The following is a 24,437-nucleotide window of genomic DNA, read 5'->3' as shown; positions in this document are numbered from 1 at the left end:
AGCATGAAAAGAAATAGATCCAGAAGGACAATGAAAAATAGAAAACAAGGGAGAATATATAATAGCAAATCTTAAAGTCTACTATATAAAAAAGCATATATATATACTATATACTAATATATATGCTATATATAAATATAGTCTTTACTACATAAATAAATAAAGAAACAAAGAAAAAACCACATACATGACTAATGAACTCTTTTTTTTTTTTACTTTTTTTTTTTGCATGAGCAGGCACCGGGAATCGAACCCAGGTCTCTGGCATGGCAGGCAAGAACTCTGCCACTGTGCCACCATTGCCCGCCCTGCAATGACTTTTTTTTTTTTTTATTAATTAAAAAAAGAATTAACAAAACAATTAGAAATCATTCCAATCTACATGTACAATCAGTAATTCTTAATAGCATCACATAGTTGCATATTCATCATTTCTTAGTACATTTGCATCGATTTAGAAAAAGAAATAAAAAGACAACAGAATAAGAATTAAAACAATAATAGAAAGAAAAAAAAAACAAAAAAACAAAAACAAAAAACCTATACCTCACAAGCAGCTTCATTCAGTGTTTTAACATAATTGCATTACAATTGGGTAGTATTGTGCTGTCCATTTCTGAGTTTTTATATCCAGTCCCGTTGTACAGTCTGTATCCCTTCATCTCCAATTATCCCTTCTCTCTCTTTTTTTTTTTTTTTTAATTAACGGAAAAAAAGAAATTAACCCAACATTTAGAGATCATACCATTCTACACATGCAATCATTAATTCTTAACATCATAACATAGATGCATGATCATCATTTCTTAGTACATTTGCATTGGTTTAGAAGAACTAGCAACATAACCGAAAAAGATATAGAATGTTAATATAGAGAAAAAAATAAAAGTAATAATAGTAAAATCAAAACAAAACAAAACAAAACAAAACAAAAACCTATAGCTCAGATGCAGCTTCATTCAGTGTTTTAACATGATTAATTACAATTAGGTATTATTGTGCTGTCCATTTTTGAGTTTTTGTATCTAGTCCTGTTGCACAGTCTGTATCCCTTCAGCTTCAATTACCCATTGTCTTACCCTGTTTCTAACTCCTGCTGAACTCTGTTACCAATGACATATTTCAAGTTTATTCTCGAATGTCCGTTCACATCAGTGGGACCATACAGTATTTGTCCTTTAGTTTTTGGCTGGATTCACTCAGCATAATATTCTCTAGGTCCATCCATGTTATTACATGGTTCATAAGTTTATCTTGTCTTAAAGCTGCATAATATTCCATCGTATGTATATACCACAGTTTGTTTAGCCACTCTTCTGTTGATGGAGATTTTGGCTGTTTCCATCTCTTTGCAATTGTAAATAACGCTGCTATAAACATTGGTGTGCAAATGTCCGTTTGTGTCTTTGCCCTTAAGTTCTTTGAGTAGATACCTAGCAATGGTATTGCTGGGTCGTATGGCAATTCTATATTCAGCTTTTTGAGGAACCGCCAAACTGCCTTCCACAGTGGTTGCACCCTTTGACATTCCCACCAACAGTGGATAAGTGTGCCTCTTTCTCCGCATCCTCTCCAGCACTTGTCATTTTCTGTTTTGTTGATAATGGCCATTCTGGTGGGTGTGAGATGATATCTCATTGTGGTTTTGATTTGCATTTCTCTAATGGCCAGGGACATTGAGCATCTCTTCATGTGCCTCTTGGCCATCCGTATTTCTTCTTCTGGTAGGTGTCTGTTTAAGTCTTTTGCCCATTTTGTAATTGGGTTGGCTGTCTTTTTGTTGTTGAGTTGAATAATCTCTTTATAAATTCTGGATACTAGACCTTTATCTGATATGTCGTTTCCAAATATTGTCTCCCATTGTGTAGGCTGTCTTTCTACTTTCTTGATGAAGTTCTCTGATGCACAAAAGTGTTTAATTTTGAGGAGCTCCCATTTATTTATTTCCTTCTTCAGTGTTCTTGCTTTAGGTTTAAGGTCCATAAAACCACCTCCAGTTGTAAGATCCATAAGATATCTCCCAACATTTTCCTCTATCTGTTTTATGGTCTTAGACCTAATGTTTAGATCTTTGATCCATTTTGAGTTAACTTTTGTATAGGGTGTGAGAGATGGGTCTTCTTTCATTCTTTTGCATATGGATATCCAGTTCTCTAGGCACCATTTATTGAAGAGACTGCTCTGTCCCAGGTGAGTTGGCTTGACTGCCTTATCAAAGATCAAATGTCCATAGATGAGAGGGTCTATATCTGAGCACTCTATTCGATTCCATTGGTCGATATATCTATCTTTATGCCAATACCATGCTGTTTTGACCACTGTGGCTTCATAATATGCCTTAAAGTCAGGTAGCGCGAGACCTCCAGCTTCGTTTTTTTTCCTCAAGATGTTTTTAGCAATTCGGGGCACGCTGCCCTTCCAGATAAATTTGCTTATTGGTTTTTCTATTTCTGAAAAATAAGTTGTTGGGATTTTGATTGGTATTGCATTGAATCTGTAAATCAATTTAGGTAGGATTGACATCTTAACTATATTTAGTCTTCCAATCCATGAACACGGTATGCCCTTCCATCTATTTAGGTCTTCTGTGATTTCTTTTAACAGTTTTTTGTAGTTTTCTTTATATAGGTTTTTTGTCTCTTTGGTTAAATTTATTCCTAGGTATTTTATTCTTTTAGTTGCAATTGTAAATGGGATTCGTTTCTTGATTTCCCCCTCAGCTTGTTCATTACTAGTGTATAGAAAAGCTACAGATTTTTGAATGTTGATCTTGTAGCCTGCTACTTTGCTGTACTCATTTATTAGCTCTAGTAATTTTGTTGTGGATTTTTCTGGGTTTTCTACATATAGTATCATATCGTCTGCAAACAGTGATAGTTTTACTTCTTCCTTTCCAATTTTGATGCCTTGTATTTCTTTTTCTTGCCTAATTGCTCTGGCTAGAACTTCCAACACAATGTTGAATAATAGCGGTGATAGTGGACATCCTTGTCTTGTTCCTGATCTTAGGGGGAAAGTTTTCAATTTTTCCCCATTGAGGATGATATTAGCTGTGGGTTTTTCATATATTCCCTCTATCATTTTAAGGAAGTTCCCTTGTATTCCTATCTTTTGAAGTGTTTTCAGCAGGAAAGGATGTTGAATCTTGTCAAATGCCTTCTCTGCATCAATTGAGATGATCATGTGATTTTTCTGCTTTGATTTGTTGATATGGTGTATTACATTAATTGATTTTCTTATGTTGAACCATCCTTGCATACCTGGGATGAATCCTACTTGGTCATGATGTATAATTCTTTTAATGTGTTGTTGGATACGATTTGCTAGAATTTTATTGAGGATTTTTGCATCTGTATTCATTAGAGAGATTGGTCTGTAGTTTTCTTTTTTTGTAATATCTTTGCCTGGTTTTGGTATGAGGGTGATGTTGGCTTCATAGAATGAATTAGGTAGTTTTCCCTCCACTTCGATTATGTTGAAGAGTTTGAGGAGAGTAGGTACTAATTCTTTCTGGAATGTTTGATAGAATTCACATGTGAAGCCGTCTGGTCCTGGACTTTTCTTTTTAGGGAGCTTTTGAATAACTAATTCAATCTCTTTACTTGTGATTGGTTTGTTGAGGTCGTCTATTTCTTCTTGAGTCAAAGTTGGTTGTTCATGTCTTTCCAGGAAACTGTCCATTTCTTCTAAATTGTTGTATTTATTAGCGTAAAGTTGTTCATAGTATCCTGTTATTACCTCCTTTATTTCTGTGAGGTCAGTAGTTATGTCTCCTCTTTCATTTCTAATCTTATTTATTTGCATCCTCTCTCTTCTTCTTTTTGTCAATCTTGCTAAGGGCCCATCAATCTTGTTGATTTTCTCATAGAACCAACTTCTGGTCTTATTGATTTTCTCTATTGTTTTCATGTTTTCAATTTCATTTATTTCTGCTCTAATCTTTGTTATTTCTTTCCTTTTGCTTGCTTTGGGATTAGTTTGCTGTTCTTTCTCCAGTTCTTCCAAGTGGACAGTTAATCCTGCATTTTTGCCTTTTCTTCTTTTCTGATAAAGGCATTTAGGGCAATAAATTTCCCTCATAGCACTGCCTTTGCTGCGTCCCATAAGTTTTGATATGTTGTATCTTCATTTTCATTTGCCTCTAGGTATTTACTAATTTCTCTTGCAATTTCTTCTTTGACCCACTTGTTGTTTAAGAGTGTGTTGTTGAGCCTCCATGTATTTATGAATTTTCTGGCCCTCCGCCTATTATTGATTTCCAACTTCATTCCTTTATGATCCGAGAAAGTGTTGTGTATGATTTCAATATTTTTAAATTTGTTAAGACTTGCTTTGTGACCCAGCATATGGTCTATCTTTGAGAATGATCCATGAGCACTTGAAAAAAAGGTGTATCCTGCTGTTGTGGGATGTAATGTCCTATAAATGTCTGTTAAGTCAAGTTCATTTATAGTAATATTCAGGTTCTCTATTTCTTTATTGATCCTCTGTGTAGATGTTCTGTCCATTGATGAGAGTGGTGAATTGAAGTCTCCAACTATTATGGTATATGTGTCTATTTCCCTCTTCATTGTTTGCAGTGTATTCCTCACGTATTTTGGGGCATTCTGGTTCGGTGCATAAATATTTATGATTGTTATGTCTTCTTGCTTAATTGTTCCTTTTAATAGTATATAGTGTCCTTCTTTGTCTCTTTTAACTGTTTTACATTTGAAGTCTAATTTGTTGGATATTAGTATAGCCACTCCTGCTCTTTTCTGGTTGTTGTTTGCATGAAATATCTTTTCCAAACCTTTCACTTTCAACCTATATTTATCTTTGGGTCTAAGATGTGTTTCCTGTAGACAGCATATAGAAGGATCCTGTTTTTTAATCCATTCTGCCAGTCTATGTCTTTTAATTGGGGAATTCAGTCCATTGACATTTAGAGTTATTACTGTTTGGATAATATTTTCCTCTACCATTTTGCCTTTTGTAGTATATATATCATATCTGACTTTCCTTCTTTCTACACTTTTCTCCATGTCTCTCTCTTCTGTCTTTTTGTATCTGACTCTAGTGCTTCCTTTAGTATTTCTTGCAGAGCTGGTCTCTTGGTCACAAATTCTCTCAGTGACTTTTTGTCTGAGAATGTTTTAATTTCTCCCTCATTTTTGAAGGACAATTTTGCTGGATATAGGAGTCTTGGCTGGCAGTTTTTCTCTTTTAGTAACTTAAATATATCATCCCACTGTCTTCTAGCTTCCATGGTTTCTGCTGAGAAATCTACACATAGTCTTATTGGGTTTCCCTTGTATGTGACGGATTGTTTTTCTCTCGCTGCCTTCAAGATCCTCTCTTTCTCTTTGACCTCTGACATTCTAACTAGTAAGTGTCTTGGAGAACGCCTATTTGGGTCTAATCTCTTTGGGGTGCGCTGCACTTCTTGGATCTGTAATTTTAGGTCTTTCATAAGAGTTGGGAAATTTTCAGTGATAATTTCTTCCATTAGTTTTTCTCCTCCTTTTCCCTTCTCTTCTCCTTCTGGGATACCCACTACACGTATATTTGTATGGTTCACATTGTCCTTGAGTTCCCTGATACCTTGTTCAAATTTTTCCATTCTTTTCCGGATAGTTTCTGTTTCTTTTTGGAATTCAGATGTTTCATCCTCCAAATCACTAATTCTATCTTCTGTTTCTTTAAATCTGTCATTGTAGGTATCCATTGTTTTTTTCATCTTTTCTACTTTATCTTTCACTTCCATAAGTTCTGTGATTTGTTTTTTCAGTTTTTCTATTTCTTCTTTATGTTCAGCCCATGTCTTCTTGATGTCCTCCCTCAATTTATCGATTTCATTTTTGAAGAGGTTTTCCATTTCTGTTCGTATATTCAGCATTAGTTGTTTCAGCTCCTGTATCTCATTTGAACTATTGGTTTCTTCGTTTGACTGGGCCATATGTTCAATTTTCTGAGCGTGATCCGTTATCTTCTGCTGGCGTCTGGGCATTTAGTCAGATTTCCCCGGGTGTTCGACCCCACAGCTTGAAAGATTTTTCTGCGCAATCTCTGGGTTCTGTTCTTCCTATCCTGCCCAGTAGGTGGCGCTCGTGGCACACGCCTCTCTGTGGGTTCCACCAGCGAAAGTTGCTGTGGGTCCCTCAACTCTGGAAAACTCTCGCCGTAGGGGAGGTTGGCAACCGAAGCGTCTTGGAAGAATGCCAGCCGGCCCGGGGTTCCAAACGCGGGGAGGGTCGCCGGCCGTCGCAGCACAGGAGAGCGTCCGGCCAAATTAGCCAGTCGGCCCGGGGCACCAAGCGTGGCGGGAGGGCGCCAGCTGTCGCAGCCCGGGAGAGTACACTGTTCCCAGCCGACGGGGGAGTCACGTGTTTGGAAGGGATCCCCCGGTCACTGTTCTCCGCAGTCTGGGGATTTCCGACCAAACTATCTCAGTTGTTCCGGGGGGCCTCGTGTGGTGGGGGCACCAGCCGCCGCGGCCTAAGGGGACCGCCTGTCCAATTCTACCAGCTCGCCCAGGAAGGTGGAAGGGAGGGACTCCGGTCGCTTGCCGTCCCACCCAGGAAAGCCCGTGCCCCTTGGTGATCTCACCGGAGCTGGTTCTCCCAGATAGTCAGCCGTTCCAGGATGGGGTACGCTGTCCCTTTGATCTCCGTCGTGGCTCCGGGAGCTGCACTGTATTATCTCCACTCCCCCAGTAGCTGTTCTGGAGGAGGAAAGGTGAGGGCGGCAAGGCTGTCGAGGCTGGTGGCGGAGGAGCACGGTGAAGGCGGGGGAAGAGGGCACCGTGGTGGTTGGAGAGCAGCCGGAGCAGGAGGGGGAAGAGAGGGGAGAAGGAGGTCGGGCGGCTCGGCTGCTGCGGGGCTTGGGCGCCGCGCGGCGGGCCGGCGGAGAAAGAGAGGGGAGAAGGAGGTCGGGCGGCTCGGCTGCTGCGGGGCTTGGGCGCCGCGCGGCGGGCCGGCGGAGAAAGAGAGGGGAGAAGGAGGTCGGGCGGCTCGGCTGCTGCGGGGCTTGGGCGCCGCGCGGCGGGCCGGCGGAGAAAGAGAGGGGAGAAGGAGGTCGGGCGGCTCGGCTGCTGCGGGGCTTGGGCGCCGCGCGGCGGGCCGGCGGAGAAAGAGAGGGGAGAAGGAGGTCGGGCGGCTCGGCTGCTGCGGGGCGTGGGCGCCGCGCGGCGGGCCGGCGGAGAAAGAGAGGGGAGAAGGAGCTATATTCAGCTTTTTGAGGAACCGCCAAACTGCCTTCCACAGTGGTTGCACCCTTTGACATTCCCACCAACAGTGGATAAGTGTGCCTCTTTCTCCGCATCCTCTCCAGCACTTGTCATTTTCTGTTTTGTTGATAATGGCCATTCTGGTGGGTGTGAGATGATATCTCATTGTGGTTTTGATTTGCATTTCTCTAATGGCCAGGGACATTGAGCATCTCTTCATGTGCCTCTTGGCCATCCGTATTTCCTCTTCTGAGAGGTGTCTGTTCAAGTCTTTTTCCCATTTTGTAATTGGGTTGGCTGTCTTTTTGTTGTTGAGATGAACAATCTCTTTATAAATTCTGGATACTAGACCTTTATCTGATATATCATTTCCAAATATTGTCTCCCATTGTGAAGGCTGTCTTTCTACTTTCTTGATGAAGTTCTTTGATGCACAAAAGTGTTTAATTTTGAGGAGTTCCCATTTATTTATTTCCTTCTTCAGTGCTCTTGCTTTAGGTTTAAGGTCCATAAAACCGCCTCCAGTTGTAAGATCCATAAGATATCTCCCAACATTTTCCTCTAACTGTTTTATGGTCTTAGACCTAATGTTTAGATCTTTGATCCATTTTGAGTTAACTTTTGTATAGGGTGTGAGAGATGGGTCTTCTTTCATTCTTTTGCATATGGATATCCAGTTCTCTAGGCACCATTTATTGAAGAGACTGCTCTGTCCCAGGTCAGTTGGCTTGACTGCCTTATCAAAGATCAAATGTCCATAGATGAGAGGGTCTATATCTGAGCACTCTATTCGATTCCATTGGTCGATATATCTATCTTTATGCCAATACCATGCTGTTTTGACCACTGTGGCTTCATAATATGCCTTAAAGTCAGGCAGCGTGAGACCTCCAGCTTCGTTTTTTTTCCTCAAGATGTTTTTAGCAATTCGTGGCACCCTGCCCTTCCAGATAAATTTGCTTATTGGTTTTTCTATTTCTGAAAAATAAGTTGTTGGGATTTTGATTGGTATTGCATTGAATCTGTAGATCAGTTTAGGTAGGATTGACATCTTAACTATATTTAGTCTTCCAATCCATGAACACGGTATGCCCTTCCATCTATTTAGGTCTTCTGTGATTTCTTTTAGCAGTTTTTTGTAGTTTTCTTTATATAGGTTTTTTGTCTCTTTAGTTAAATTTATTCCTAGGTATTTTATTCTTTTAGTTGCAATTGTAAATGGGATTCGTTTCTTGATTTCCCCCTCAGCTTGTTCATTACTAGTGTATAGAAATGCTACAGATTTTTGAATGTTGATCTTGTAACCTGCTACTTTGCTGTACTCATTTATTAGCTCTAGTAGTTTTGTTGTGGATTTTTCCGGGTTTTCGATGTATAGTATCATATCGTCTGCAAACAGTGATAGTTTTACTTCTTCCTTTCCAATTTTGATGCCTTGTATTTCTTTTTCTTGTCTAATTGCTCTGGCTAGAACCTCCAACACAATGTTGAATAATAGTGGTGATAGTGGACATCCTTGTCTTGTTCCTGATCTTAGGGGGAAAGTTTTCAATTTTTCCCCATTGAGGATGATATTAGCTGTGGGTTTTTCATATATTCCCTCTATCATTTTAAGGAAGTTCCCTTGTATTCCTATCTTTTGAAGTGTTTTCAACAGGAAAGGATGTTGAATCTTGTCAAATGCCTTCTCTGCATCAATTGAGATGATCATGTGATTTTTCTGCTTTGATTTGTTGATATGGTGTATTACATTAATTGATTTTCTTATGTTGAACCATCCTTGCATACCTGGGATGAATCCTACTTGGTCATGATGAATAATTCTTTTAATGTGTTGTTGGATACGATTTGCTAGAATTTTATTGAGGATTTTTGCATCTGTATTCATTAGAGAGATTGGTCTGTAGTTTTCTTTTTTTGTAATATCTTTGCCTGGTTTTGGTATGAGGGTGATGTTGGCTTCATAGAATGAATTAGGTAGTTTTCCCTCCACTTCGATTTTTTTGAAGAGTTTGAAGAGAATTGGTACTAATTCTTTCTGGAACGTTTGGTAGAATTCACATGTGAAGCCATCTGGTCCTGGACTTTTCTTTTTAGGAAGCTTTTGAATGACTAATTCAATTTCTTTACTTGTGATTGGTTTGTTGAGGTCATCTATGTCTTCTTGAGTCAAAGTTGGTTGTTCATGTCTTTCCAGGAACCTGTCCATTTCCTCTAAATTGTTGTATTTATTAGCGTAAAGTTGTTCATAGTATCCTGTTATTACCTCCTTTATTTCTGTGAGGTCAGTAGTTATGTCTCCTCTTCCATTTCTGATCTTATTTATTTGCATCCTCTCTCTTCTTCTTTTTGTCAATCTTGCTAAGGGCCCATCAATCTTATTGATTTTCTCATAGAACCAACTTCTGGCCTTATTGATTTTCTCTATTGTTTTCATGTTTTCAATTTCATTTATTTGTGCTCTAATCTTTGTTATTTCTTTCCTTTTGCTTGCTTTGGGGTTAGCTTGCTGTTCTTTCTCCAGTTCTTCCAAATGGATAGTTAATTCCTGCATTTTTGCCTTTTCTTCTTTTCTGATATAGGCATTTAGAGCAATAAATTTCCCTCTTAGCACTGCCTTTGCTGCGTCCCATAAGTTTTGATATGTTGTGTTTTCATTTTCATTCGCCTCGAGGTATTTGCTAATTTCTCTTGCAATTTCTTCTTTGACCCAGTCGTTGTTTAGGAGTGTGTTGTTGAGCCTCCACGTATTTGTGAATTTTCTGGCACTCTGCCTATTATTGATTTCCAACATCATTCCTTTATGGTCCGAGAAAGTGTTGTGTAAGATTTCAATCTTTTTAAATTTGTTAAGACTTGCTTTGTGACCCAGCATATGGTCTATCTTTGAGAATGATCCATGAGCACTTGAGAAAAAGGTGTATCCTGCTGTTGTGGGATGTAATGTCCTATAAATGTCTATTAAGTCTAGTTCATTTATAGTAATATTCAGATTCTCTATTTCTTTGTTGATCCTCTGTCTAGATGTTCTGTCCCTTGATGAGAGTGGTGAGTTGAAGTCTCCAACTATTATGGTATATGAGTCTATTTCCCTTTTCAGTGTTTGCAGTATATTCCTCACGTATTTTGGGGCATTCTGATTTGGTGCGTAAATATTTATGATTGTTATGTCTTCTTGTTTAATTGTTCCTTTTATTAGTATATAGTGTCCTTCTTTGTCTCTTTTAACTGTTTTGCATTTGAAGTCTAATTTGTTGGATATTAGTATAGCCACTCCTGCTCTTTTCTGGTTGTTATTTGCATGAAATATCTTTTCCCAACCTTTCACTTTCAACCTATGTTTATCTTTGGGTCTGAGATGTGTTTCCTGTAGACAGCATATAGAAGGATCCTGTTTTTTAATCCATTCTGCCAATCTATGTCTTTTGATTGGGGAATTCAGTCCATTGACATTTAGTGTTATTACTGTTTGGATAATATTTTCCTCTAACATTTTGCCTTTTGTATTATATATATCATATCTGATTTTCCTTCTTTCTACACTCTTTTCCATATCTCTCTCTTCTGTCTTTTTGTATCTGACTCTAGTGCTCCCTTTAGTATTTCTTGCAGAGCTGGTCTCTTGGTCACAAATTCTTTCAGTGACTTTTTGTCTGAGAATGTTTTAATTTCTCCCTCATTTTTGAAGGATAATTTTGCTGGATATAGGAGTCTTGGTTGGCAGTTTTTCTCTTTTAGTATTTTAAATATATCATCCCACTGTCTTCTAGCTTCCATGGTTTCTGCTGAGAAATCTACACAAAGTCTTATTGGGTTTCCCTTGTATGTAATGGATTGTTTTTCTCTTGCTGCTTTCAAGATCTTCTCTTTCTCTTTGACCTCTGACATTCTAACTAGTAAGTTTCTTGGAGAACGCCTATTTGGGTCTAATCTCTTTGGGGTGCGCTGCACTTCTTGGATCTGTAATTTTAGGTCTTTCATAAGAGTTGGGAAATTTTCAGTGATAATTTCTTCCATTAGTTTTTCTCCTCCTTTTCCCTTCTCTTCTCCTTCTGGGACACCCACAACACGTATATTTGTGCGGTTCATATTGTCCTTGAGTTCCCTGATACCCTGTTCAAATTTTTCCATTCTTTTCCCTATAGTTTCTGTTTCTTTTTGGAATTCAGATGTTCCATCCTCCAAATCACTAATTCTATCTTCTGTCTCTTTAAATCTATCATTGTAGCTATCCATTATTTTTTCTATGTTTGCTACTTTATCCTTCACTTCCATAAGTTCTGCGATTTGTTTTTTCAGTTTTTCTATTTCTTCTTTATGTTCAGCCCATGTCCTCTTCATGTCCTCCCTCAATTTATCGGTTTCATTTTTGAAGAGGTTTTCCATTTCTGTTCGTATATTCAGCATTAGTTGTCTCAGCTCTTGTGTCTCATTTGAGCTATTGGTTTGTTCCTTTGACTGAGCCATATTCTCAATCTTTTGAGCGTGGACAGTTATCTTCTGCTGCTGGCGTCTGGGCATTTATTCAGATTTCTCTTGGTGTTGGACCCAGCAAGGTTGTAATATTTTTCTGTGAAATCTCTGGGTTCTGTTTTTCTTATCCTGCCCAGTAGGTGGCGCTCGTGGCACACGTTTGTCTGCGGGTCCCACCAGTAAAAGGTGCTGTGGGACCTTAAACTTTGGAAAACTCTCGCCGTCCTGGGGGTTCGCTAGCCGAAGCGGCTTGAGCCGGCCCGGGGTCCGAACGCAGGGAGGGTTGCTGGTCGCCGCAGCCAGGGAAAGAGCCCATCCGAATTTCCTAGTCGGCCCTGGGCAACACGCGTAGCAGGAGGGCGCCAGCGGCAGCGGCCCACCCGAGAGAGTGCACGTTCCCCGGGAGTCACAGGGTCACCGTTCTCCGCGGCCTGGGGGTTTCCGATCCAATTCTCTCTGTTGGTCCGGGGGCTGCGCGTGGTGTGGGCGCCAGTCGCCTTGGTTTCAGGGGACCACCTCTCCAATTCTCCCAGCCGGCCCGGGAAGGGGGAAGGGAGTAACTCCGGCCGCTTGCCACCCCGCCCGGTAAGGCCCGCGCGCCTCGGCGATCTCACCCGAGCTGCTTCTCTCAGCCAGCCAGCCGTTCCAGGATGGGGTACGCTGTCTTTTTTATCTCTGTTGTGGCTTTGGGCGCTTTCTGTATCATTTCTACTCCCCTAGTAGGTGTCCTGGAGAAGAAACTAAGATCCGCACGTCTTACTAAGCCGCCATCTTCCAGGAAGTCCCACATACATGACTAATGAACTCTTGATGCCCATTCTCCCCTTCTTCCTTAGTAATAAAGCCCTGAGCAATGCGGTCAGCTAAACTCCACATTTCTCAGCTGCCCTTGCATTTAGGTGGAGTATTGTGATAACTTCATTCTGACCAATGAGACATAAGCCAAAATGTGGGGCCATTAAAAGAAATACAGTCAAAGACTGTCAGAATGGCTTTGAAAAGCAAAAGCCAGCCATGTGCTCTATGCAAGAGATAACCTTTAAATCTAAAGACATACACAAATGGAAAAGAAATGGATGGAAAAGATGTTTCATGAAAACAGTAATAATATCAGATGAAATAGAAAACAGACATTAGGGAAAAGTCGATTATAATATGCATGAACTTTATGATAGAGCTTCCAAAAATTGACAAAATTCAATGGAGAGATAGACAAAAATGCAATCACAATTTTTTTATTAATTAAAGAAAAAAAAAGAAATTAACCCATATTTAGAAATCATTCCATTCTACATATGCAATCAGTAATTCTTAACATCATCACATAGATGCATGATCATCATTTCTTAGTACATTTGCATCGATTTAGGAAAAGAACTAGCAAAACAACAGAAAAAGATATAGAATGTTAATATATAGAAAAAATGAAAATAATAATAATAGTAAAAAAAAAGAGAAATGGAAAAAGAAAAAAAAAGACAAACAAACAAACAGACAGACAAAAAAACAAAAACAAAAACAAAAACCTATAGCTCAGATGCAGCTTCATTCAGTGTTTTAACATGATTACTTTACAATTAGGTATTATTGTGCTGTCCATTTTTGACTTTTTGTATCTAGTCCTGTTGCACAGTCTGTATCCCTTCAGCTCCAATCACCCATTATCTTACCCTGTTTCTAACTCCTGCTGGACTCTGTTACCAATGACATATTCCAAGTTTATTCTTGAATGTTGGTTCACATCAGTGGGACCATACAGTATTTGTCCTTTAGTTTTTCGCTAGACTCACTCAGCATAATGTTCTCTAGGTCCATCCATGTTATTACATGCTTGATAAGTTTATTCTGTCTTAAAGCTGCAAAATATTCCATCGTATGTATATACCACAGTTTGTTTAGCCACTCGTCTGTTGATGGACATTTTGGCTGTTTCCATCTCTTTGCAATTGTAAATAACGCTGCTATAAACATTGGTGTGCAAATGTCCGTTTGTGTCTTTGCCCTTAAGTCCTTTGAGTAGATACCCAGCAATGGTATTGCTGGGTCGTATGGCAATTCTATATTCAGCTTTTTGAGGAACCGCCAAACTGCCTTCCACAGTGGTTGCACCATTTGACATTCCCACCAACAGTGTGTAAGTGTGCCTCTTTCTCCGCATCCTCTCCAGCACTTGTCATTTTCTGTTTTGTTGATAATGGCCATTCTGGTGGATGTGAGATGATATCTCATTGTGGTTTTGATTTGCATTTCTCTAATGGCCAGGGACATTGAGCATCTCTTCATGTGCCTCTTGGCCATTTGTATTTCCTCTTCTGAGAGGTGTCTGTTCAAGTCTTTTTCCCATTTTGTAATTGGGTTGGCTGTCTTTTTGTTGTTGAGTTGGACAATCTCTTTATAAATTCTGGATACTAGACCTTTATCTGATATGTCATTTCCAAATATTGTCTCCCATTGTGTAGGCTGTCTTTCTACTTTCTTAATGAAGTTCTTTGATGCACAAAAGTGTTTAATTTTGAGGAGCTCCCATTTATTTATTTCCTTCTTCAGTGCTCTTGCTTTAGGTTTAAGGTCCATAAAACCGCCTCCAATTGTAAGTTTCATAAGATATCTCCCTACATTTTCCTCTATCTGTTTTATGGTCTTAGACCTAATGTTTAGATGTTTGATCCATTTTGAGTTAACTTTTGTATAGGGTGTGAGATACGGGTCTTCTTTCATTCTTTTGCATATGGATATCCAGTTCTCTAGGCACCATTTATTGAAGAGACTGCTCTGTCCCAGGTGAGTTGGCTTGACTGCCTTATCAAAGATCAAATGTCCATAGATGAGAGGGTCTATATCTGAGCACTCTATTCAATTCCATTGGTCGATATATCTATCTTTATGCCAATACCATGCTTTTTTGACCACTGTGGCTTCATAGTATGCCTTAAAGTCAGGCAGCGCGAGACCTCCAGCTTCGTTTTTTTTCCTCAAGATGTTTTTAGCAATTCGGGGCACCCTGCCCTTCCAGATAAATTTGCTTATTGGTTTTTCTATTTCTGAAAAATAAGTTGTTGGGATTTTGATTGGTATTGCATTGAATCTGTAAATCAATTTAGGTAGGATTGACATCTTAACTATATTTAGTCTTCCAATCCATGAACACGGTATGCCCGTCCATCTATTTAGGTCTTCTGTGATTTCTTTTAACAGTTTTTTGTAATTTTCTTTATATAGTTTTTTGTCTCTTTAGTTAAATTTATTCCTAGGTATTTCATTCTTTTAGTTGCAATTGTAAATGGGATTCGTTTCTTGATTTCCCCCTCAGCTTGTTCATTACTAGTGTATAGAAATGCTACAGATTTTTGAATGTTGATCTTGTAACCTGCTACTTTGCTGTACTCATTTATTAGCTCTAGTAGTTTTGTTGTGGATTTTTCCGGGTTTTCAACGTATAGTATCATATCGTCTGCAAACAGTGATAGTTTTACTCCTTCCTTTCCAATTTTGATGCCTTGTATTTCTTTTTCTTGTCTAATTGCTCTGGCTAGAACCTCCAACACAATGTTGAATAATAGTGGTGATAGTGGACATCCTTGTCTTGTTCCTGATCTTAGGGGGAAAGTTTTCAATTTTTCCCCATTGAGGATGATATTAGCTGTGGGTTTTTCATATATTCCCTCTATCATTTTAAGGAAGTTCCCTTGTATTCCTATCTTTTGAAGTGTTTTCAACAGGAAAGGATGTTGAATCTTGTCAAATGCCTTCTCTGCATCAATTGAGATGATCATGTGATTTTTCTGCTTTGATTTGTTGATATGGTGTATTACATTAATTGATTTTCTTATGTTGAACCATCCTTGCATACCTGGGATGAATCCTACTTGGTCATGATGTATAATTCTTTTAATGCGTCGTTGGATACGATTTGCTAGAATTTTATTGAGGATTTTTGCATCTATATTCATTAGAGAGATTGTCCTGTAGTTTTCTTTTTTTGTAATATCTTTGCCTGGTTTTGGTATGAGGGTGATGTTGGCTTCATAGAATGAATTAGGTAGTTTTCCCTCTGCTTCGATTTTTTTGAAGAGTTTGAGGAGAGTTGGTACTAATTCTTTCTGGAATGTTTGATAGAATTCACATGTGAAGCCGTCTGGTCCTGGACTTTTCTTTTTAGGAAGCTTTTGAATGACTAATTCAATTTCTTTACTTGTGATTGGTTTGTTGAGGTCATCTATGTCTTCTTGAGTCAAAGTTGGTTGTTCATGTTTTTCCAGGAACCCGTCCATTTCATCTAAATTGTTGTATTTATTAGCGTAAAGTTGTTCATAGTATCCTGTTATTACCTCCTTTATTTCTGTGAGGTCAGTAGTTATGTCTCCTCTTCCATTTCTGATCTTATTTATTTGCATCCTCTCTCTTCTTCTTTTTGTCAATCTTGCTAAGGGCCCATCAATCTTTTTTTTTTTTTTTTTTTTTTTTTTTTTTTTTTTAAAGGAAAGACAGAGAGAAGGAAGGAAGGATAGAAGGAAGGAAAGAAGGAAGAAAGGGAAACATTTTTAAACATTTTCTTGTTTTATTGTATTCTGTTTCTCCGTTTTTGTTACATGGGCTGGGGCCGGGAATCGAACCGAGGTCCTCCGGCATAGCAGGCAAGCACTTTGCCCGCTGAGCCACCGCGGCCCGCCCTGGCCCATCAATCTTATTGATTTTCTCATAGAACCAACCTCTGGTCTTATTGATTTTCTCTATTGTTTTCATGTTTTCAATTTCATTTATTTCTGCTCTGATCTTTGTTATTTCTTTCCTTTTGCTTGCTTTGCGATTCGTTTGCTGTTCTTTCTCCAGTTCTTCCAAGTGAACAGTTAATTCCTGCATTTTTGCCTTTTCTTCTTTTCTGATATAGGCATTTAGGGCAATAAATTTCCCTCTTAGCACTGACTTTGCTGCATCCCATAAGTTTTGATATGTTGTGTTTTCATTTTCATTTGCCTCGAGATATTTACTAATTTCTCTTGCAATTTTCTTTGACCCACTTGTTGTTTAAGAGTGTGTTGTTGAGCCTCCACGTATTTGTGAATTTTCTGGCATTCCGCCTTTTACTGATTTCCAACTTCATTCCTTTATGATCCAAGAAAGTGTTGTGCATGATTTCAATCTTTTTAAATTTGTTAAGACTTTCTTTGTGACCCAGCATATGGTCTATCTTTGAGAATGATCCATGAGCACTTGAGAAAAAGGTGTATCCTGCTGTTGTGGGATTTAATGTCCTATAAATGTCTGTTAAGTCTAGCTCCTTTATAGTAATATTCAGATTCTCTATTTCTTTATTGATCCTCTGTCTAGATGTTCTGTCCATTGATGAGAGTGGGGAATTGAAGTCTCCAACTATTATGGTATATGTGTCTATTTCCCTTTTCAGTGTTTGCAGTGTATTCCTCACGTATTTTGGGGCATTCTGGTTCAGTGCGTAAATATTTATGATTGTTATGTCTTCTTGTTTAATTGTTCCTTTTATTAGTATATAGTGTCCTTCTTTGTCTCTTTTAACTGTTTTACATTTGAAGTCTAATTTGTTGGATATTAGTATAGCTACTCCTGCTCTTTTCTGGTTGTTATTTGCATGAAATATCTTTTCCCAACCTTTCACTTTCAACCTATGTTTATCTTTGGGTCTAAGATGTGTTTCCTGTAGACAGCATATAGAAGGATACTGTTTTTTAATCCATTCTGCCAGTCTATGTCTTTTGATTGGGGAGTTCAATCCATTAACATTTAGTGTTATTAGTGTTTGGATAATATTTTCCTCTAACATTTTGCCTTTTGTATTATGTACATCATATCTAATTTTCCTTCTTTCTACACTCTTCTCCATACCTCTCTCTTCTGTCTTTTCGTATCTGACTCTAGTGCTCCCTTTAGTATTTCTTGCAGAGCTGGTCTCTTGGTCACAAATTCTCTCAGTGACTTTTTGTCTGAGAATGTTTTAATTTCTCCCTCATTTTTGAAGGACAATTTTGCTGGATATAGGAGTCTTGGTTGGCAGTTTTTCTCTTTTAGTAATTTAAATATATCATCCCACTGTCTTCTAGCTTCCATGGTTTCTGCTGAGAAATCTACACATAGTCTTATTGGGTTTCCCTTTGTATGTGATGGATTGTTTTTCTCTTGCTGCTTTCAAGATCCTCTTTCTCTTTGACCTCTGACATTCTAACTAGTAAGTGTGTTGGAGAACGCCTATTTGGGTCTATTCTCTTTGGTGTGTGCTGCACTTCTTGGATCTGTAATTTTAGGTCTTTCATAAGAGTTGGGAAATTTTCAGTGATAATTTCTTCCATTAGTTTTTCTCCTCCTTTTCCCTTCTCTTCTCCTTCTGGGACACCCACAACACGTATATTTGTGCGCTTCATATTGTCCTTCAGTTCCCTGATCCCCTGTTCAAATTTTCCCATTCTTTTCCCTATAGTTTCTGTTTCTTTTTGGAATTCAGATATTCCATCCTCCAAATCACTAGTTCTATCTTCTGTCTCTTTAAATCTATCATTGTAGATATCCATTGTTTTTTCCATCTTTTCTACTTTATCCTTCACTTCCATAAGTTCTGTGATTTGTTTTTTCAGTTTTTCTATTTCTTTTTGTTCAGCCCATGTCTTCTTCATGTCCTCCCTCAATTTATCGATTTGGTTTTTGAAGAGATTTTCCATTTCTGTTCATATATTCAGCATTAGTTGTCTCAGCTCCTGTATCTCATTTGAACTATTGGTTTGTTCCTTTGACTGGGCCATATTTTCAATTTTCTAGTGTGATCCATTATCTTCTGCTGGCGTCTGGGCATTTAGTCAGATTTCCCTGGGTGTTGGACCCCACAGGTTGAAAGATTTTTCTGTGAAATCTCTGGGTTCTGTTTTTCTTATCCTGCCCAGTAGGTGGCGCTCATGGCGCTCGTTTGTCTGTGAGTCCCACCAGTAAAAGGTGCTGTGGGTCCTTTAACTTTGGAAAATTCTCGCTGTTGGGGAGGTTCACCAGCCGAAGCGGCTTGGAAGAGTGCCAGCCGGCCCGGGGATCCGAACGCGGGGAGGGTCGCCGGCCGCCGCAGCCTGGGAGAGTGCCCATCCGAATATCCTAGCTGGCCCGGGGCGCCAAGCGTGGCGGGAGGGCACCAGCTGCCGCGGCCCGGGAGAGTGCACCGTTCCCAGCCAGACCGGGAAGCCACGTGTTTGGAATGGACCCCGGTCACCGTTCTCCGTGGCCTGGGGTTCTCCGATCCAATTCTCCCAGTTGGTCCGGGGGGCCGCACTTGGGGGGGGGCACCAGCCGGCGCGGCTTGAGGGGACCGCCTGTCCAATTCTCCCAGTTGGCCTGGGAAGGAGGAAGGGAGGGACTCCGGCCACTTGCTGCCCCGGCCCGGGGAAGCCCGCACCCCTCGGTGATCTCACTGGAGCGGGTTCTCCCAGCCAGTCAGCCATTCCAGAATGGGGTACACTGTCTTCTTGATCTCTGTCGTGGCTCCGCGAGCTGTTCTGTATTGTTTCTACTCTGCTAGTAGCTGTTCTGGAGGAGGAACTAAGACCCGCGCGTCTTACTAAGCCGCCATCTTCTCTGGAAGTTGCAATCACAATTTTGACAACTCTTTCTTAACTATTGAGAACAAAGATAAAGATGACCTGAACCATCAAGGACTTTGGCCCAAATGGCATTTATAGACAACTACACTCAACAACTGGAACATACACATGCTCGCTAAAAGCATATAGTTTGTTCACAAAGATACGCCATATGTTGGACTATAGAAGTCTCAATAAATTTAAAAGAATAGTAATCATATTCTTAATGATCCCAATAGAATTAAATTAGACATCAACAAAAGTATGATATTTAGGAAAACCCCAAATATTTGAAAATTAAATAATGCACTTCTAAATAATTCATAGGTCAAATAAAAGATTAAAAGGAACATTTAGAAAATATTTTGAGTAACTGATAATGAAAATACACCATATCAGAATTTTGTGAGCTGTAGCTAAAAGAAGTGCTTAGAGGGAAACTTAAATCTTTAAAGTGCTTATATTAGTTGTGAAAGAGACTAGCTACAAAAGGCCATGTGTTGTAGGATTCCATTTATATAAACTGTGCAGAACAGACAAATCCATAACCACTGAAAGCAGATTAGCAATTGTCAGAGGCTGGGCATCACTGCTAGATGAGTATGGGGTTCCTTTTCAGGGTCATGAAAATATTCTGTATTTATAGTGATATGATTGTACAACATTGAGAATGTGCTGGAAGTCATGCAACCATACACTTAAAAATAATTAAAATGGTGAATTTTGTGCTATGTGAATTTTACCTCAATAAAAAGAATTTATTCTCAAAAGTTCCTATATCAGTAAAGAAGGAATAGAATAAATGACCCACAGTCATGCCTTAAAAAGCTAGAAAAAGAAAAACAAAGTAAACCTAAAGTAAGCAGAAGGAATAAAATAATAAAGATATGGGCAGAAATCAACAAAATTGAAGACAAGCACCAGAAAAAATTAGCTAACCTAAAAGTTGATTTTTTGAAAATACAACAAAATTGATAAACCTCAAGCTAAAATGATAAAGGAAAAAAGAGAGAGAACACAAATTTTCCATATCAGGAATGAAAGATGTATTTCTATCCTACATCACTACACATCCTCAGGCATTGAAAGAATAATATGGGAATATTATGAACAACTTTATATCAATAAATTCAACAATTGAGATGAAACTGATAAACTTCTTAAAAATATAATTTGCTTCTCTCAGTTTTCATTCAGGAATGTAGAGAGCTGGAATGAGCATTACTCCCAACTTTACAATGAAAAAATAACTGATCAGCAAAATTTCTGTTTTGGTTGATTTCCATCACTTTTGGTAATGGATGGTGGTGATTGTAGTACAACATTGTACATGATAGACACCAAATGAATTGTATATTTGAAAGTGGTTAAAAGGAGATAATTTCATTTAAGTATGCAATAGAATTTGAAAAACTGAAAAGAAAAACAACCTATACGATTGTACAACACAAACTTTAAACCCTTGTGTAAGCTATATACTATAGTTGATGGTATAATTACAATAATATTGTTTAATCAGTTGTAGAAATGGTACCGCATAAATGGGAATATCGGGGAACTCTATTTTCTACCTGATTTTCCCATAAACCTACAACTTCTCTAATAAAAAATTATTTAAAATAAAAAAAGTAATAACTGATCAAGCACAAGGTTTAAGCTTTTCTTGAATTCAAAGCCTTTTTTGTCCAGAACCTAAATTTTCTGTAGCACATAATCTAACTCAACCTGTCTGGATAAATAAATTTTTTTTTTTTATCATGGGCAGGCACCGGGAATCGAACCCAGGTCCTCTGGCATCACAGGCAAGCATTCCTGCCTGCTGAACCACAGTGGCCCGCCCTGGATAAATAATTTAAACAATGCAAACACAGGGAGCCTAGAATAAGAGTGAGAACCTTTAATCCTGTTTAGCTTACTTGTAAGAATGCCTGGATACATCCCAGAGTACATTAAGCAGATAATCAAAAAACATTGGGAAAGTCCCTCGAGTGATGAAACTATTAAACTTTACCACTAGGGAAGCCCTGGATACTGTTGTTAAACATTAGGATGCCCAAATTAATAGGCTTGATCTTTTTTTTAATTATTATTATTATTATTTTGCATTGGCAGGCACTGGGAATCAAACCCGGGTCTCCAGCATGGCAGGCGAGAACTCTGCCTGCTGAGCCACCGTGACCCACCAAGTAGGCTTGACCGTGAGGCCTGCCCTTGTGAAGCTTATAATGGAGAAGCTTACCTACCTGTATACCTAACAGCCACCGCCAGAAGACTTCTTTTGTTGCTCAGATGTGGCCTCACTCTCTCTAAGCCTATCTCTGCAGGTGAAATCATTGCCCTCCCCCCTACATTGGCCATGACATCTAGGGATGAAAGTCTCCCTGACCAAAAGGGGAAAAGAAGTGTAACAAATAAGGTTATCAATGGCTGAGAGAGTTCAAGCAGAGTTGAGAGGCTACTCTGGAGGTCACTCACGCTAGCTTCAGTTAGACATTGCTACCTATCGTGGGGTAGCTGATGGCTGGTTAGCTGATGGCTGGGGGTAAGCGGCCGTACTGAGTCAGTCACACAGACACAGAGCACACAGCACGCGACTCAGGAGACAACCCTCAGGGGAGAGTGGAAGGTGTCAGCTTTATTGAGGACGTGCACAGGCTTATATAGGCTGGGAGCAGTGGAGGGCAGATTTCTGGGATTGGTCACTTTTGTTGCTAGGGCGGAGGGCGGTCAGCCACTTTGTGTTGCCTTGCATCAGCCCCGGCAGCCATGTTTGGCAAGATCGTCTCCAACACCTATCATAACTTGCAAAAACCCAACCAAAACCATTGCTGCTAATCCTAAAGAATACCTAGGGCATTATATCCTGGTCCTAGTGCCTGGAGCATTAGCATAACTTTCCAGAAACCTACAACCTCCAGATGGGTCCCGGGACCAGATAAGTCTGAAATGCAGAGGGGACAGCTGTTCCAGAACATTGACTAGTTCCATCCCCATCACATAATATTGATAGCACTTTCCAACATGAAAAAATTAGAACGGGTATAGCCCAAATACCCCTAAAGAGTAGGAGAAAGATCAAAGGTGATGGTGGAGTTATACAGAGAAGATAGGGTTTAACAAGTGAGTATGTGTGTTGAATCATTATATTGATATTTCTTTTAGTCTCCAGTACCTTAGAGCAGCTAGAAATAAAAACCTAAAATTGTGAAATTGTAACCCATACCAAACTCTGAAATTGTTTCTACAACTAATTGTTGCAATTTATTTTGAAATTCATTGCTTTTTTGTATATATATTATTTTTCACACAAAAAAGAGAAGAATATAGAGAAGATAGGATTCAATAAATGAGTATGAATCATTATACTGATGTTTCTTTTGGTCTCCAGTGTCTTGGAACTGCTAGAAGAAAAAATGAAAAATCGTGGAACTATAACCCATACCAAACTTTAAAATCTCTCCTATAACTACTTATTAAAATGTACTTGGAAATGTATTGCTTTTTTGTATATATATATTACATTTCACAATAAAAAAGGTTAAAAAATAACAAAACTTTTCTTCAAATCATCAAAGTGCTAAGGTCACAGGGCAACCAACTGCCCCCAAATCTAAGGAGAGACAGGCACTTGCAGGGAGACACCAGAGGTGAACAGTAGCTTACATGAGCAAGATGAATCTGGACACACTTAAGAAAAGTTCAGCTAAAGAAATTGGCAGCTAATGGAGGGCAGCCCAGTGTATAAAGGGGGGAGACTGTGAAATCCCTGGGGTTCATAAATATATGGGCAGTCTGTAAACTCTTGTAGGCTTTTATTCCATGAGCTGTACCAGCTACTCAAAGAAAATGCTAGGAAAGTCCTGGGAAAGACTTCCTTACAGTGCAGAACTGGGGGTGAGTGGGTGGGGAAACCAGCTACTATAAGAAGGGAACAAAATGCTGCTGATAATCTGCACCTCCATGTCCCCTACAAAATAAATACATTCATTTGTGGATGGAGGGATGACAAATACTGTCACCCTTAAAGTACCAGCAAACTCCAGTGCAGCTGGGGTAAAAGGGTAAAAACTTCTACAACTAGAGAAGGGGCAGGAATATGTGCCAGGCTCAGAGCTATGCAGAGGAGGGAAAGGAACTCTGAGAAGACCACACTCCTGAGAATCAGGGATTTAGGGCCTGTCTAAGACTAAGAGTTACTCAAAACAACAGAAAATGTTCCAGTCCTCAGAACCAGGCTAATAAGCATCATGTGACAAGAGATACACTCTTTTGGAAGTTTTGCACAAAGGAAAGACCTCAAGCTAAGAGTGGTGCAGACATTAAAGAATATAAACACTCTAGAAAATAACTCACACCCTATACACAAGATATCACCGAGAAATTTGGAGCCTGTGGTGTACAATTGGTAACAATAACAACAATAAACCTCAAATCCAGCCAAACTTCTTATTAGATTAACTCAGGTCAACATACTAAATACAAAAGACAATCTTACAGATATCCAGAGGAAAAAAGACAGATGATATACAGGGGGTGAGGGCAGGGAGAATTATAGAAGACTTCTATTTGGAAACCATGCAAGCTAGAGAACAGTAGAGTGGCATCTTTAAAGTACTGAGAGAAAAACTTTCAACCCAGAATTCTACACCTAATTGTGCTTGTTTGAAAGTATTGTGTACCCCAGAAAAGCCATGTCCTGTAATCTGATTCAATATCGTAGGATGAAAACCATTGGTTAGATTGTTCCATGGAGACTGACTCACTCAGTAATGGCCACGGCCTTTTGATCAGATGGAGATGTGTCATGTCCAACTGTGGATGCAATCTTTTCATAAGATGGAGACATGGCCCCACCCACTAAAGGTGGGTCTTGATTAGTTTACTGGAGTTCTTTAAAAGTGGAGAAATTTTGGAGAAAACACAATTGCTTTCAGAGCCAACACAGACAAGGATGCTTGAAGATGCTTGGAGTGCCCACAGAGCAGATACCTAAACACATGTTTGGAGATGCAAAGCCCAGAAAACATTGACTTGTGCCTTCCCATGAGATGCTAAGCCAGCCAGAATGCAGAGTTGTGCCCTTGAGGAGCTAAGTGAAGGCTCATAGACACTTAGAGAGGAAACCACTTGCATCAGAATCTAAAAGTAATGGAACCAGGAACAAGGATCTG

General features: G+C 39.3%; 1 long non-coding RNA gene across 1 annotated transcript in view; it reads left to right on the top strand.

Annotated features, from left to right (window-relative positions):
- LOC143651193 (uncharacterized) overlaps nucleotides 1-21,556 on the top strand; it is a 63,278-nt gene extending 41,722 nt beyond the window's left edge. Inside the window, exon 3 of the long non-coding RNA XR_013159901.1 lies at nucleotides 21,379-21,556. This is a non-coding gene — a long non-coding RNA (uncharacterized LOC143651193). The remainder of the gene's footprint in view (nucleotides 1-21,378) is intronic.
- Nucleotides 21,557-24,437: the final 2,881 nt, after the last annotated feature.

This window comes from Tamandua tetradactyla, chromosome 12, assembly GCF_023851605.1.
Source record: "Tamandua tetradactyla isolate mTamTet1 chromosome 12, mTamTet1.pri, whole genome shotgun sequence".
NCBI classification, from domain to species: domain Eukaryota; kingdom Metazoa; phylum Chordata; class Mammalia; order Pilosa; family Myrmecophagidae; genus Tamandua; species Tamandua tetradactyla.
The sequence above is the reverse complement of the archived record's forward strand: the minus strand, read 5'-3'. Positions and strand labels throughout refer to the sequence as shown.